General features: G+C 53.6%; 1 non-coding gene across 1 annotated transcript; it reads right to left on the bottom strand.

Moving 5' to 3' along the window:
* Positions 1 to 904: 904 nt before the first annotated feature.
* On the bottom strand, positions 905 to 1,042 carry LOC119922671. Its single transcript, XR_005448686.1, has one exon. It is a non-coding gene; the product is annotated as a small nucleolar RNA SNORA7 (small nucleolar RNA).
* Positions 1,043 to 13,231: the final 12,189 nt, after the last annotated feature.

The following is a 13,231-nucleotide window of genomic DNA, read 5'->3' on the forward strand; positions in this document are numbered from 1 at the left end:
GCAGCTCCCGGATGTTAGAGAACCCCAGGAGGAGGAATTCAGCCACCGTGGAGATGTTGGTCATTTCTGGGAGATGATGTTGACTCCCTGGAAGGGAAGAGGGGAACTTAAATTTAGAAACATTGGCATTCCCTCAAGACTGTAAATTCCCTTTGGGCAGGTAACACTTCTAAAAATTATATCATGTTGTACTCAAGCACTTAGTACAGTGCTCTACACATTGTAAGTGATCAATAAATATGATTGATTCTCATTTAAATAAATAAAGCTGTTGTATTCATTGAACACCTATAGAGTTCAATAGTATTGATACATGTAGGGGTATGAACACATCAATCAGTAGCTCAATGGTATTTACTGAATACTCACCGTGTGCAGAACACAGTACTAAGTGCTTTGGAGAGTTCAATGCAATGGACTTGGCAGATATTTTCCCGCCCTCCAGGAGGTGACAGTCTAGTGGGTAGACTCTACATACCATAAATGCTTAATAAATACGATGGGTTGATAGCATCGATGAATTAATCAACACTAATTCCTTTGGAGTTTGCCAGTGCTTAAAATAGTGCTTCACACACAGTGAGTGCTTAACAAATACCATCATCATTATTATTGAATCAATCCGTTGTATTTATTTGTCACCTGTAGTGTTCAATAGTATTAATATGTGCAGTGATCTGGCATGTATTAACTTATGCTGTCGATTCGCCCCCAACCTATAGCGACTCCATGAACGCATCTCTCCCAGAATGCCCCACCTACATCTGCAAGCATTCTGGGACTGTATCCATAGATTTTTCTTAGTAAAAATAGAGAAGTGGTTTACCATTGCCTTCTTCCACTCAGTAAATTTGTGTCTCCACCCTCGACTCTTTCCTCTGCCACTGCTGCCAGGTGCGTTTTGACTTGTAGCAGATTGCCTTCCACTCGGTTGCCACTGCCCAAGCTAAGAATGGAATAGGTATCCCTCTGCTTGGCTCTCCCTCCCTTGGCTGAGACTGGTAGAGTACTGGAAACTCTCCAGGTGGGATCCTGAGAGGGGGCAGGGGTATGTACCCATCAATTAATCAAGCAATGGCATTTACCGAGCACATAGGGCTCAGTCTTAATTCTCATTTTACAGATGCATTATTTGAGGCACAGAGAAGCAAAGTGCCTTGCCCATCATCACCCAGCAGACAAGGGGCAGAGCCACGATTAGTACCCAGATCCTCGAGCTCGTTTTTGGGTAGGGATTGTCTCTATCTGTTGCCGAATTGTACTTTCCAAGTGTTTAGTACAGTTATCTGCACACGATAAGCACTCAATAAATACGATTGAATTAATTAATTAATAGCAGAGTCAGGATTAGAACCCAGGTCTCCTTACTACTACCACTACTCTTCGCCTCTCCCTGGGCCCAGACACACTTTATCCCTGGGAGAATATGGGGGAAGAGTCCCTCTGGCCTCGAATGACCTCCTTACACACATCTGCCAAACTACCTCTCTTCCTCCCTTCATAGCCCTACTGAGAGCTCACCTCCTCCAGAGGGTCTTCGTAGACTGTGCTCCCCCCCTTTTCCGGTCCTCCTCCCCCCCTCCCCTCCCCTCCCCATCAACCCTCCTCCCTCCATCTGCCCTAACCTCTTCCCCTCCCCACAGCACTTGTATATATTTGTACATATTTATTACTCTATTTACTTTATCTGTACATATTTATTACTCTATTTTATTAATGATGTTTATATAACTATAATTCTATTTATTCTGATGGTATTGACACCTGTCTACTTGTTTTGGTTTGTTGTCTTTCTCCCCCTTCTAAACTTTGAGCCTGTTGTTGTGTAGGGACCACCTCTCTATGTTGCCGATTTGTACTTCCCAATCGCTTAGTACAGTGCTCCGCACACAGTAAGCACTCAATAAATACGATTGAATGAATGAATGAACGAATGAACTACCTGCATTCGCACTCAGCCCACCAATGTTATTTGATTATTTACTCCTCTCCTCAGGCTTTTCCTCTCCCACGTCCCCTATAACAGTTTCACCCTTCTCCAGAACTGTCATTCACAGGACTCCCTCCTCCACTGCCTAAGAGACAATTCAGCCATGAGCCCCTGGGCTCTTCTTGCCATTAGCCTTCTTGATTTGACTGACCCATGGAAAATTCAACCTTCTACTCAGGGCAACACCCGCTTATGTTATTGTTACTATTGTATGTTAATTGTTAACTACTCTCAGTGCTGTCATTTACCTCACTGAATTCACCATGACCTTTCAATTCCCCTGCTCCCATCTGTCCTTCCCAATCCTCACCTTCCCCTCTCCCACCCAGCTCTTTCCCTCCCTTTGCTCCGTCCCCACCCCTCCTCCCCGCCCCCTCCGTAGAATCACTCTGCACCAGCGCCAACACTCTTCCCACTCGTCTTGCGCAGTTCCCCTCCAAACCCCTCCCTTTCAACCCCATCCCATCCCTGTTCTCCTGTCTCAACCCTACCCGTCATCCTCCTCTCCCTGCCAAGCGCCCCACAAACTCATTCCCATCCACACCCTCTCTACCCCCCGCACCCTTCCCCCTCTCTCCCCTCCCTCCACAGCTGCTGCTAATGTAGCCAATGGAACCCCCGCTCCATTACAGGTAAGTTCCCTTTCATCCTTGACCTGTTCTTTTCCCGCTCTCTCCTCCTCCTCGCCCTCACTGAAAACCTCCATTACCCCGGATGAGACAGTGTATTCTGCTGCTCTCTCCAGCGGAGGTCTCTTCTCCTCCCACTCCCTCAGACTCACCGGTAAAGAAGGAGGTGTCGGCTTCCTTAACGCACCCGAATGCAGCTTTTGCACCATGACCCTCCCCTTTCCCTTTCCTTCCCCTCCTTTGAAGCCCATATTCTCTGCTTCTACCACCCCCTCCAGATTCTTGTAGCCGTCATCTACCGCCCCCTGATCCCAGCTCCAACTTCTTTAACCATTTTGACACTTTTTTCACCTTCCTTCTTTTCCTTCCTCTTTTTCCATGCCCACTCTGATCCTCGGAGACTTCAACATCCACATGGATATGCCTGGTGACTCCTCCGCCGCCCACCTTCTAACACTCCTCGACTCCATGAACCTCCTGCTTCACCCCACCTTGTCCACTCACCAACTGGGTCACACCTTCGTTGTCATCATCTCTTACCGCTGGACTATCTCCATCCTCACCAATTCTGAAATCCCTCTCTCTGACCGTAACCTCCTCACCTGCCTCCTCTCTCACACTCCTCCCCGCGTATAACTCTATTACTCCCCCACAGTGACCTCTGCTCTCTCGACCCTATCTATCTTTCTCAGGACATCACACTCCACCTTGCCTCCCTATCCACTCTACCCACTTTTGATGACCAGATTGATACTCTCAACTCCACCCTCTCTTCTCAACTTGACTCACTAGCTTCCCTTTCCCTTGGTCGTTCTCGCACCACTAACCCACAGCCCTGGATCACTGCCACTGTCTGCCTCCTTCACTCTTATGCTCGAGCGGCTGACCACTGCTGGCGAAAGTCTAAACATCAGGCCAACCTTATTCACTTTAAGTTTATCCTTTCCTGTCTTCACTCTGCCCTCTCCTCTGCCAAGCAAAACTAGTTTTCTTCCCTTATTGATACCCACGCCCATCACCCCCGTCAGTTGTTCCGGACATTTAACTCCCTCCTCAGGGCCCTGTTCCTCCCCCTCCTCCATCCTTCTCCCCAAAAGATTTGGCCACCTACTTCATTAGGAAAATTAACACCATCTGGTCTGAGCTCCTCAAAGTCACCCCTCCCCCTTCTCCATGCCCCCATGCCCAACCCTCTCCGCTACTTTCCCATCCTTCCCAGCAGTATCTTCAGATGAGATCTCCTCCCCTCTCTCAAGTGCCACATCCCTCCACCTGTCCTTCAGACCTCATTCCCTCTCACTCTATAAAAATTCTCACCCCTTCCCTCCTCCCCTCCTTAACGTCCATCTCCAACTGCTTGCCCTGCCTTCAAACAAGCCCACGTCTCCCCCATCCTAACAAAAACCCTCTCTTGACCCCATTGCCCCTTCCAGTTATCGTCCTATGTCCCTCCTACCCTTGCTTTCCAAACTCCTAGAGCGAGTCGTCTAAACTCGTCTCGAATTCCTCAACTCCAACTATCTCCTGGACTCCCTCCAGTCTGGCTTCTGTCCCCTCCACTCCACCGAAACTGCCCTCGATAAAGTCATCAATGAACTCCTTCTTGCCAAGTTCAATGGCTTCTACTCTAACCTAATCCTCTTTGACCTCTCAGCTGCCTTTGACACTGTCGATAATCCCCTTCTCCGCAACACGTTATCCAACCTTGACTTCATGGACTCCATCCTCTCCTGGTTCTCCTCTCAGTCTCCTTCGCGGACTCCTTCTCCCCCTCCCATCTCCTAAATGTAGGGGTTCATCAAGGGTCAGTTCTTGGTCCTCTTCTGTTCGCCATCTATACTCACTCCCTTGACGAACTCATTCACTCACACGGCTTCAACTATTATTTCTAAGTGGATGATACCCAAATCTACATCTCCTCCCTTGTTCTCTCTCCCTCCCTCCAGACTCGTATCTCTTCCTGCCTTCAGGACATCTCCACCTGGATATCTGACCGCCATATAAAACTCAACATGTCCAAGACTGAGCTCCTTTTCTTCCTTCTCAAACCTTGTCCTCTCTCTGACTTTCAAAGCACTGTGGTTGGCACTACCATCCTTGCCGTCTCACAAGCCCAAAACCTTGGTGTCATCCTTGACTACGCTCTCCCATTCACCCCACACAACCAATCCGTCACCAATACCTGCAGGTCTCTCCTTCATAACATCGTCAAGATCCGCCCTTTCCTCTCCATTGAAACCGCTACCTTGTTGGTACAATCTCTCATCCTATCCCGACTGGATTACTGCATCACGCTCCTTTCTGATCTCCCATCCTCCCTTCTCTCCCCGCTTCAGTCTATACTTCACCCTACTGCTTCACACTCTGGGAATTTCACCCCGCTCCTCAAAAATCTTAAGTGCTTGCCTATCAACCTTCGCATGAAGCAAATCTCTTCACTATTGGCTTCAAAATCCCCAATTGGAGAAGTAGCGTGGCTCAGTGGAAAGAGACCGAGCTTTGGAGTCAGAGGTCATGAGTTCAAATCCCGGCTCCACCACTGGTCAACTGTGTGACTTTGGGCAAGACACTTCACTTCTCTGGGCCTCAGTTACCTCATCTGTAAAATGGGAATGAAGACTGTTAGCCCCCCGTGGGACAACCTGATCACCTTGTAACCTCCCGAGTGCTTAGAACAGTGCTTTGCAGTAGCGCTTAGAACAGTGTTTTGCACATAGTAAGCGCTTAATAAATACTATTATTGTTATTATTAATCACTTTCCCCCTCCTGCCTCACCTCCCTTCTCTCCTTCTACAGCCAAGCCCGCACACTCTGCTCTTCTGCCACTAACCTCCTCACTGTACCTCGTTCTTGCCTGTCCCACCATTGATCCCTGGCTCACGTCCTACCTCTGGCCTGGAGTGCCCTCCCGCTTCACATCCACCAAACTAGCTCTCTTCCTCCCTTCAAAGCCCTTCTGAGAGCTCACCTCCTCCAGGAGGACTTTCCAGACTGAGCCCGCCTTTTCCTCTGCTCCTCTTCCCCTCCCTATCATCCTACTCCATCCCTCTGCTCCACCCCAACTCTGCTCCATCCCCCCTCCACGCCCCACAGCACTTATGTATATTTGTACATATTTATTATTCTGTTTATTTTATTAATCATGTTTATATATCTATAATTCTATTGATCTATTTTGATGCTAGTGATACCTGTCTACTTGTTTTGTTTTATTGTCTGCCTCCCCTTTCTAGACTGTAAGCCCGTTATTGGATAGAAATTGTTTATATCTGTTGCCGAACTCTACTTTCCAAGCGCTTAGTACAGTGCTCTGCACACAGTAAGTGCTCAATAAATACAAGCCCAGAGTCTCCGAGGCCCAGGATCCCCTGGGCCCCTCTAGCCCCAGGAGCCCCACAGCACCACAGCTCCAGAGCCCCCGTAGCCCCTGAGCCCCAAGATCCCCAAGGCCCCAGGGCCCTGAGACCCAGGATCATTCATTCATTCATTCATTCATTCATTCACTCGTATTTATTGAGCGCTTTCTGTGTGCAGAGCACTGTACTAAGCGCTTGGGAAGTACAAGTTGGCAACATATAGAGACGGTCCCTATCCAACAGCGGGCTCACAGTCCAGAAGACTAGATCTCTAAGAGAGCTAGGAGAGCTAGACGAGGATACTAGGAGCCCCAAAGCTCCAGAGCCACAGAGCCCAGGAGCCCAAGTGTCTCAGGAACAACAGGACCAAAGGGTCCCAGAGCCCCAGGAGTCCCAAGTCCCCAAAGCCTCGGAGCATCAGGAGCCCCAGGACCTCAAGGGACCTATACCCCAGATATGCAGGTGCCCCAGAGTCCCAAGAACCCGTGAGCCCACAGCCCCAGAGTCCCAGTAGCCTCCAAGCTTCGGACCCCCATATCCACAGGACCCAGGGAGTCCTGATGCTCAATGAATGCCAGACTCCCCAGCGCCCTAGAACTCCAGAAGCCTATGAGGCCCAAGACCCCAGAGCCACAGAGTACAGAGCCCAGGGCCCAGGAGGCCCAGAAACCCAGAAGCCCCAGAGCCCAGAGCCTCAGAGTCCCAGGAGCCTCACAGCCCCAGGAGCCCCATAGTCTTAGGAAACCTGGAGTACGAGCAACCCCAGTAGCTGCAGAACACCAGAACATCAGAAGTCCAGAACTCCAGTAACCCCAGACCTCCAGGAGCCAGAAGGTCCCAGAGCCACAGGAACCCCAGAGAAACAGGAGCCCCTGATCGCCAGGAGCCCCAAGACCCCGGAGACCCAAAGACCCAGGAGCCCTAAGGAGCACCTAGGCCTTAGAGCCCGAGACCCAAGGCACCCAGAGCCCCAGATTCCAGAGTCCCTGATTGCCAGAAGTCAAAAGACCTCAGGGCCCCAGAGCCCAAGGAGCCAAAAGGCCAAAGGCCAAGGAGTTCCAGATCCCCAGGACACCAGAGCCCCAGTGGCTCCAGAGCTCAGAGCCTCAGAGTCCCAGGAATCCCAAAGCCCCAGAGAACCAAATACCATGATCCCCAGAACACCTACACTCCCAAAGGCCCCAGGGGCCCCAGTGCCACAGGCCCACAGAGCCTCAGGATCCCTAATAGCCCAGTGCCCCAAGAAGCAAGAGCCCAGAACAACAGAAGTCCTAGAGCTCGAGGTGCTCCAAGGCCGTAAAGACCCATAAACCGAAGAGCTATAATTCCCCATAGCTTCAGAGTCAATGGAGCACAAAAGTCCAAGGATCACAAGGCGACCTACTGCCCGAGCCCCAGACCACCCGGAAACCCAGAGACCCAGATTCCTCGTGCTTGAGAAGTAACAGAGATACAGAGCCTGAGGTTCCCTAAGTCCCCAGAGCCCCAGAGCTACAGAAGCCCCAAGATCACATAACACCAGAAGCTCCAGATCTCCAGAACCTCAGAATACTAGGAGCCACAAGTCCCCAGAGACCCAAAGCCGCAGAAGCCCCAAAGCCCAGAGGTCTAGTGTAGAAAAAGTCACAAAGGCACAGAGCCCCATCATCCCCAAGGCCCCAGATCCTTATAAACCCTGGAGCCCCGGAACCCCAGATGCCCCAATGACAAAGAGCTCCAGGATTCCCCAGGCTGCAGAGTCCCAGAGACCCAGAGCCCCAGGAGCCCCTAGAACCCGGAGCCCCAGACCTCAGACTTCCCAGAGCCCAGGAGCCCCAACACCCCAGAGCCCCAGAGACCCTGAGCTCCCAGAAACCCCAGGAACCCCAGAGTCCCAGGAACCCCCAGGCCACAGCCAGGGGCCCCAGAGCCCCAGAATCCAAAGCCCCAGAGCCCAGAGAGTCCCAAGGCTCAGGGGACCCAGAGCCCCAGAGAATCAGGAGCCACAAGGCCATCTGGCTCGACAGACCCAGGACCCGCAGAGCCCAAAGAGCCTCTGATGTCCCAGACACCAGAGTCGTAAATTCCTTGGAGCCCCATCAACCCAGAACCCCAGATCCCCTATGCCCCAGGAGGGCCACAGCCTCTCACCCCCGGAGCCCCTAAGCCCCAGAAGCCTTGGAATCTCTAGGAGCCCCAAACAACAAGAACGAAGGAGGACAGAGGTTCGAAACTCCCAGAGCCCCAGTGAACCCCAGAGAGCCAGAGCCTCAGCAGGGCCAAGGCTCCAGATCCCGAGAACCCAGGAGCACCAAAACACCAGGAGAACCAAGGCCCCAGAGCCCCACTACCCAAAAAGCCCCAGAGTGCAGAATCCCAGAGTTCCAGATCTCCTGTGCCCCTGGAGTATCAGACCCCGAGATTTCAGGGCCCCAGGGTCCCAGGAATCTCAAAGCTCCAGAGCCCCAAATCCGCTGTGCCCATGGAGTCCCAGATCCCCTGAAGCCCCAGAGCCCTGAGGCCCGGGAGTCCTTGAATCTTAAATAACCCAGGAGCTCTTAAACCCCAGACCCCCACTCAGAGGATCCCCAAGGTCTGAGAGCCCAAATATCCCAGGAACCCCAAAGGTCCAGAGCTCCAGATATCCCAGGAACCTCAACGGTAGAGCGTCCCAAGGACCCAGGTACCCGGAGCACTAAATCCCCATAACCCAAGGATTCCCAGATCCCAAAGCCGCACAGTCCCAGGAGTCTAAAAGCCACAGGACACCAGATCCCCAGATCCCAGGGTCCCTGCAGTTCCAAGAACCCCATAAGCCCATGAGCAGCAGAGACCAATAGCCCCAGAAAAAGGAGCCCCAAGTCCCCAGAGACCCAAGGTTCCAGAGCCCTAGATTTCTGGAACACCAAGGCCACAGAGCCCCAGAGCCCCAGAGTCCCAGGAGCCCTTTGGCAACAAAATGTCCAGGACTGGAAACCCTAGAGCCCCAGAGCCCCAGAGTAGCAGGAGCTCTATAGCGTCAGAGGTCCAGATTCCCAGAACCCCAGGAGCGCTAGAGTCCCAAAAATTTCAGGAGCCCCAGAATCCCAGAGTCTAGGAGTCCAAGAGTCCAGAGGACCAGAGCTCCTCGATTCCCAAGACCCCCAGAGCCCGGGGAGCACCCGAGCTCCAGGAGTGCCTGAGCCCCAGGTACTTCATATTCCAGAGTCCCAGAGCCCCAGAGTCCCAGGAGTCCCCTAGCCTAGGGTCCCAGAGGCTCAGAGTACCAGCAGCCCACAAACCACAAGCCTAGCCACAGTAGCCCTGTAGACCAAAGTACCCGAGGAATCCCAGGACTAGCCCTGTAGCCCAAAGTACCCGAGGAATCCCAGGACCCCAAAGCTCAAGAGCCTCAGGAAATCCAAAGTCCCAGGAGCCCCAGAGCCCAGAGCCCCAGAACTCCAAGAACCCCATAGCCACAGAGCCACAGAGCCACAGAGCCCAAGGACTCCAGAGACTCAGAGCACTAATACCTCACATTCCAGAGCCAGAGGATCTGCAGAGCCCAGAGCCCAGAGCTTCTGAGTTCCAGCAGACACAAAGTCAATAGCCCCAGAATTCGGAGCTGCAGGAGCTGCAGGAGCTTCAGAGCCCGGAGCCCCTGAGTCCCAGTAGCCTCAAAGGCCCATAGCCCCAGATCCCCAGAGACCCACCCTAGAGTCCAAGAACCCCCAAAGCCCCAGGGCCCAAGACCCCCAGAGTCTCAGTAGCCCCTGGCCCCAGAGTACTAGAACCCCAGGAGCCCCATAGTTTCAGGATCACCAAGTCCCAGAATCCAGAACCCAGAGCACCAGGAGCCGCTAGGCCTCAGAAACCTAGAGAAACCCGAACCCTACAGTCCTTTAAGCCCCAGAGCTCCAGCACCCCCGGAACCTAGAGACCTGGACCCCAGGAGTCCTGGAGTCCCAAGAACTTTAAGTGCCCCAGATCCCCAGAGCCCTAGCAACCCTGAATTACTAGAACCTTTTGAGTCCCAGAGTCCCAGTGGCCCTAAGGACCCAGGGTCCAGAGCCCCAAAGTCCCAGAATCCCTTAGACCTCAGAGACCCAGAACACAGAGAATTCAAAAAAGCCTAGGAGCACCAGAGCGCCAGAGCCCCAGGAGCCATGAAGTCCCATGAACCCCACGACCCTAGAGCCCTAGAGCCACAAGTGCCAAAGAAGCCCAGGAATCCTATAGCCCCAGGAGGCCCATAGATACAAGAGCCACATAGCCCCAGAACCCCTGAGCTTTCAGAACCTCAGAGCCCCAGGAAACCCAGAGCCTCAGATTCTCCAGAACACCTGAGCCCCAGGTGCCCCAGAACCCCGGAGTACAGAGACACAGAGCTCCTGGAACCCTAATGCCCCAGAGCCCTAGGAGCCCCAGGAACCCCACCCAGAGCCTCAGATTCCCCAGAGCACCTGAGCCACAGGAGCTCCAGAACCCCGGGGTACAGAGCCACAGAGCGCCTGGAACCTCAATGCCCCAGAGCGAGCCCTAGGAGCCCCAGGAACCCCAGAGCCCCCAAAGCCCCAGTGCCGCCAAACTCCAGAGGCCCAGTAGCTCCAGAGTCCCAGGACTCATAAAGCCCCAGAAGCCCTCGAGGTCCAGGAACACAAAATACAGAGTACCATAGTACAGAGTACCAGTACCCAGAGTACAGAATTCCAGAGCCCCAGGAGTTCCAGGAGCCCCAGAGCCCAAAGGCCTCGATCCCCAGAACTTATGGAGCCCTGGAGTCCAAAGAACCCCAGGAGCTCCAGAGCTCCAAGGCCCCTGAGCTAGAGGGTCCCAGGAGCCACAAAGCACAAGCCGTCCCTGGACCTCAGAGCCCCAGAGCCCCAGGAGCCCCAAAGCCCCAGGGTCCCAGTACATCAGTGGCGAAAGAGTGAAGACCACTACTCCCATGGGCCCCAAAGTCCCAGAGCCCTAGATCCCCAGAGACTCAGATCCGCAGAGCCCTAGAGCCCCAGTTTCCTCAAGGCCATAGAGACCCAGAGCTCCAGAGTCCAGAGCCTCGGATCAATCAATCAATCAATCAATCAATCGTATTTATTGAGCACTTACTGTGTGCACAGCACTGTATTAAGCGCTTGGGAAGTACAAGTTGGCAACATATAGAGACGTTCTCTACCCAACAGTGGGCTCACAGTCTAGAAGGGGGAGACAGAGAACAAAACCAAACATATTAACAAAATAAAATAAATAGAAGAGATATGTACAAGTAAAATAAATAAATGAATAGAGTAATAAATATGTACAAACATATGTACATATATACAGGTGCTGTGGGGAAGGGAAGGAGGTAAGGTGGGGGGATGGCGAGGGGGAGGAGGGGGAAAGGAAGGAGGGGGCTCAGTCTGGGAAGGCCTCCTGGAGGAGTTGAGCTCTCAGTAGGGCCTTGAAGGGAGGAAGAGAGCTAGCTTGGCAGATGTTGGGAGGGAGGGCATTCCAGGCCAGGGGGATGACGTGGGCCGGGTGTCGACGGCGGGGCAGGCGAGAACGAGGCACGGTGAGGAGATTAGCAGCAGAGGAGCGGAGGGTGCGGACTGAGCTGTAGAAGGAGAGAAGGGAGGTGAGGTAGAAGGGGGCGAGGTGACGGAGAGCCTTGAAGCCGAGTGAGGGGTTTTTGTTTTTGCTTGATGCGTAGGTTAACTGGTAGCCACTGGAGATTTTTGAGGAGGGGAGTAACATGTACAGAGCGTTTCTGGACAAAGACAATCCGGGCAATGGCGTGCAGTATGGATTGAAGTGGGGAGAGACAAGAGGATGGGAGATCAGAGAGGAGGCTGATACAGTAGTCCAGACGGGATATGATGAGAGCTTGAACGAGCAGGGTAGCAGTTTGGATAGAGAGGAAAGGGCAGATCTTGGCAATGTTGTGGAGCTGAGACCGGCATGTTTTGGTGACGGCTTGGATGTGAGGGGTGAACCGTTGCTCCCCGTGGTTTCGGGGGCAACTCTCGGGTTCTTACCCTCTCCGGGTCTTTGGACGTCTCCGGACGCGGGACGCGCGTTCACACCAGGAAGAGTCAGCCAGAGGTCCAAAGCTTGGTTGCCGTTTATTTGCTATCAGCGATTAGATGGTTAATAAAGAGAGAGAGAACGAGAGAGAGAGCGAGAGAGAGGGAGGGAGAGAGAGCACCAGTATGCCCCCCCTTGTCTTGTTCGTCTCTTATACCCCCCGTTGCCCGGGGGCAGGGTTTTCTCAGGCCATGTAGCACACTCACTCGCCACCCTCCAGCCACTAGCCTAGCAACAGCTCTGTCCATCACGAAGCGTTTGCTCTGGCTGGCCCCCAGCCACCCGTTGCCAACCATCGCTGGCTGCGGATATGGCCTTGAGGTTGCCTCCGAGCCTTGCAGGTGCAAGCTTGTTTTTCTTGCCCTGGTCCCTTTATCTCCTGTTGTTGAGTCTGTTTGGCTTTGAGCCGTTGGGTACGGTTTGTGTGCACATACTCCCTGTCTCAGCGCCTTCCCACGCTCCCCACGTGTCCCCCTCCCGTTATGGCGGGGACCGCTAAGGGCGTCCGCGCAATGGGAGCATCTCGACCTTAATCTCGCGGGCCACCAGGGCAACAATGGAGCAAAAGAGACGAAGGAGGCACGGGAGGCACATGAGCAAAAGCAAACCCCCCCCGGTGGCGGCAAGGATCGAGACCAGCCAAGGGGCCAATCCCCCTGGCGTCACGCGTTCGATCCAATCCCAGAGTTCCTCCACCGCGTCCTCCCCGCAGTTGAGGTCGTCCCAAGCCTTGGGGAGGTGAAGTGACTGGGCGTTGAGCTCGTCGATAAGGTGGGACAGCTCCTGTAACTCGCCGGTTACGTTGGCGGCCAGGAAGAGTCCCTCCAGGTGTTTCTTCACTCCGTCCCAGGAGGCAGGGAACAAAGAATTGGTGGCGTTGCATCGGAGCGGAAGCACGCAGACATGCTGATACCGGTAGTCGCATTTCACTGCCTGCCGTAGGGACAGGAGGCGAACCTCATCGCCGAGCGTCTCGATCACATGCTCAAGGCCGACCAGCTCTTGCTGCAGGGAAGCGTCCAGGTGACGCTGAACCTCCCACGCCAGTTGGGTGGAGTGCATGAAGGCCGAGAGCTGAGACGCGAGGAAACCAGTCCGATCGTACAGATTCTGGATTTGCCATTCCTGGAAGGCCGAAAACGCGAGGTTCGCGATACCCAGTATGGCCTCAAACAATTCCCTGCGGGTGCGCATGCCGCGCAAGCGGGTCGCTAGGGTGTGCCACCGATGG

This window comes from Tachyglossus aculeatus, unplaced genomic scaffold (assembly GCF_015852505.1).
Source record: "Tachyglossus aculeatus isolate mTacAcu1 unplaced genomic scaffold, mTacAcu1.pri scaffold_116_arrow_ctg1, whole genome shotgun sequence".
In the NCBI taxonomy this organism is placed as follows: domain Eukaryota; kingdom Metazoa; phylum Chordata; class Mammalia; order Monotremata; family Tachyglossidae; genus Tachyglossus; species Tachyglossus aculeatus.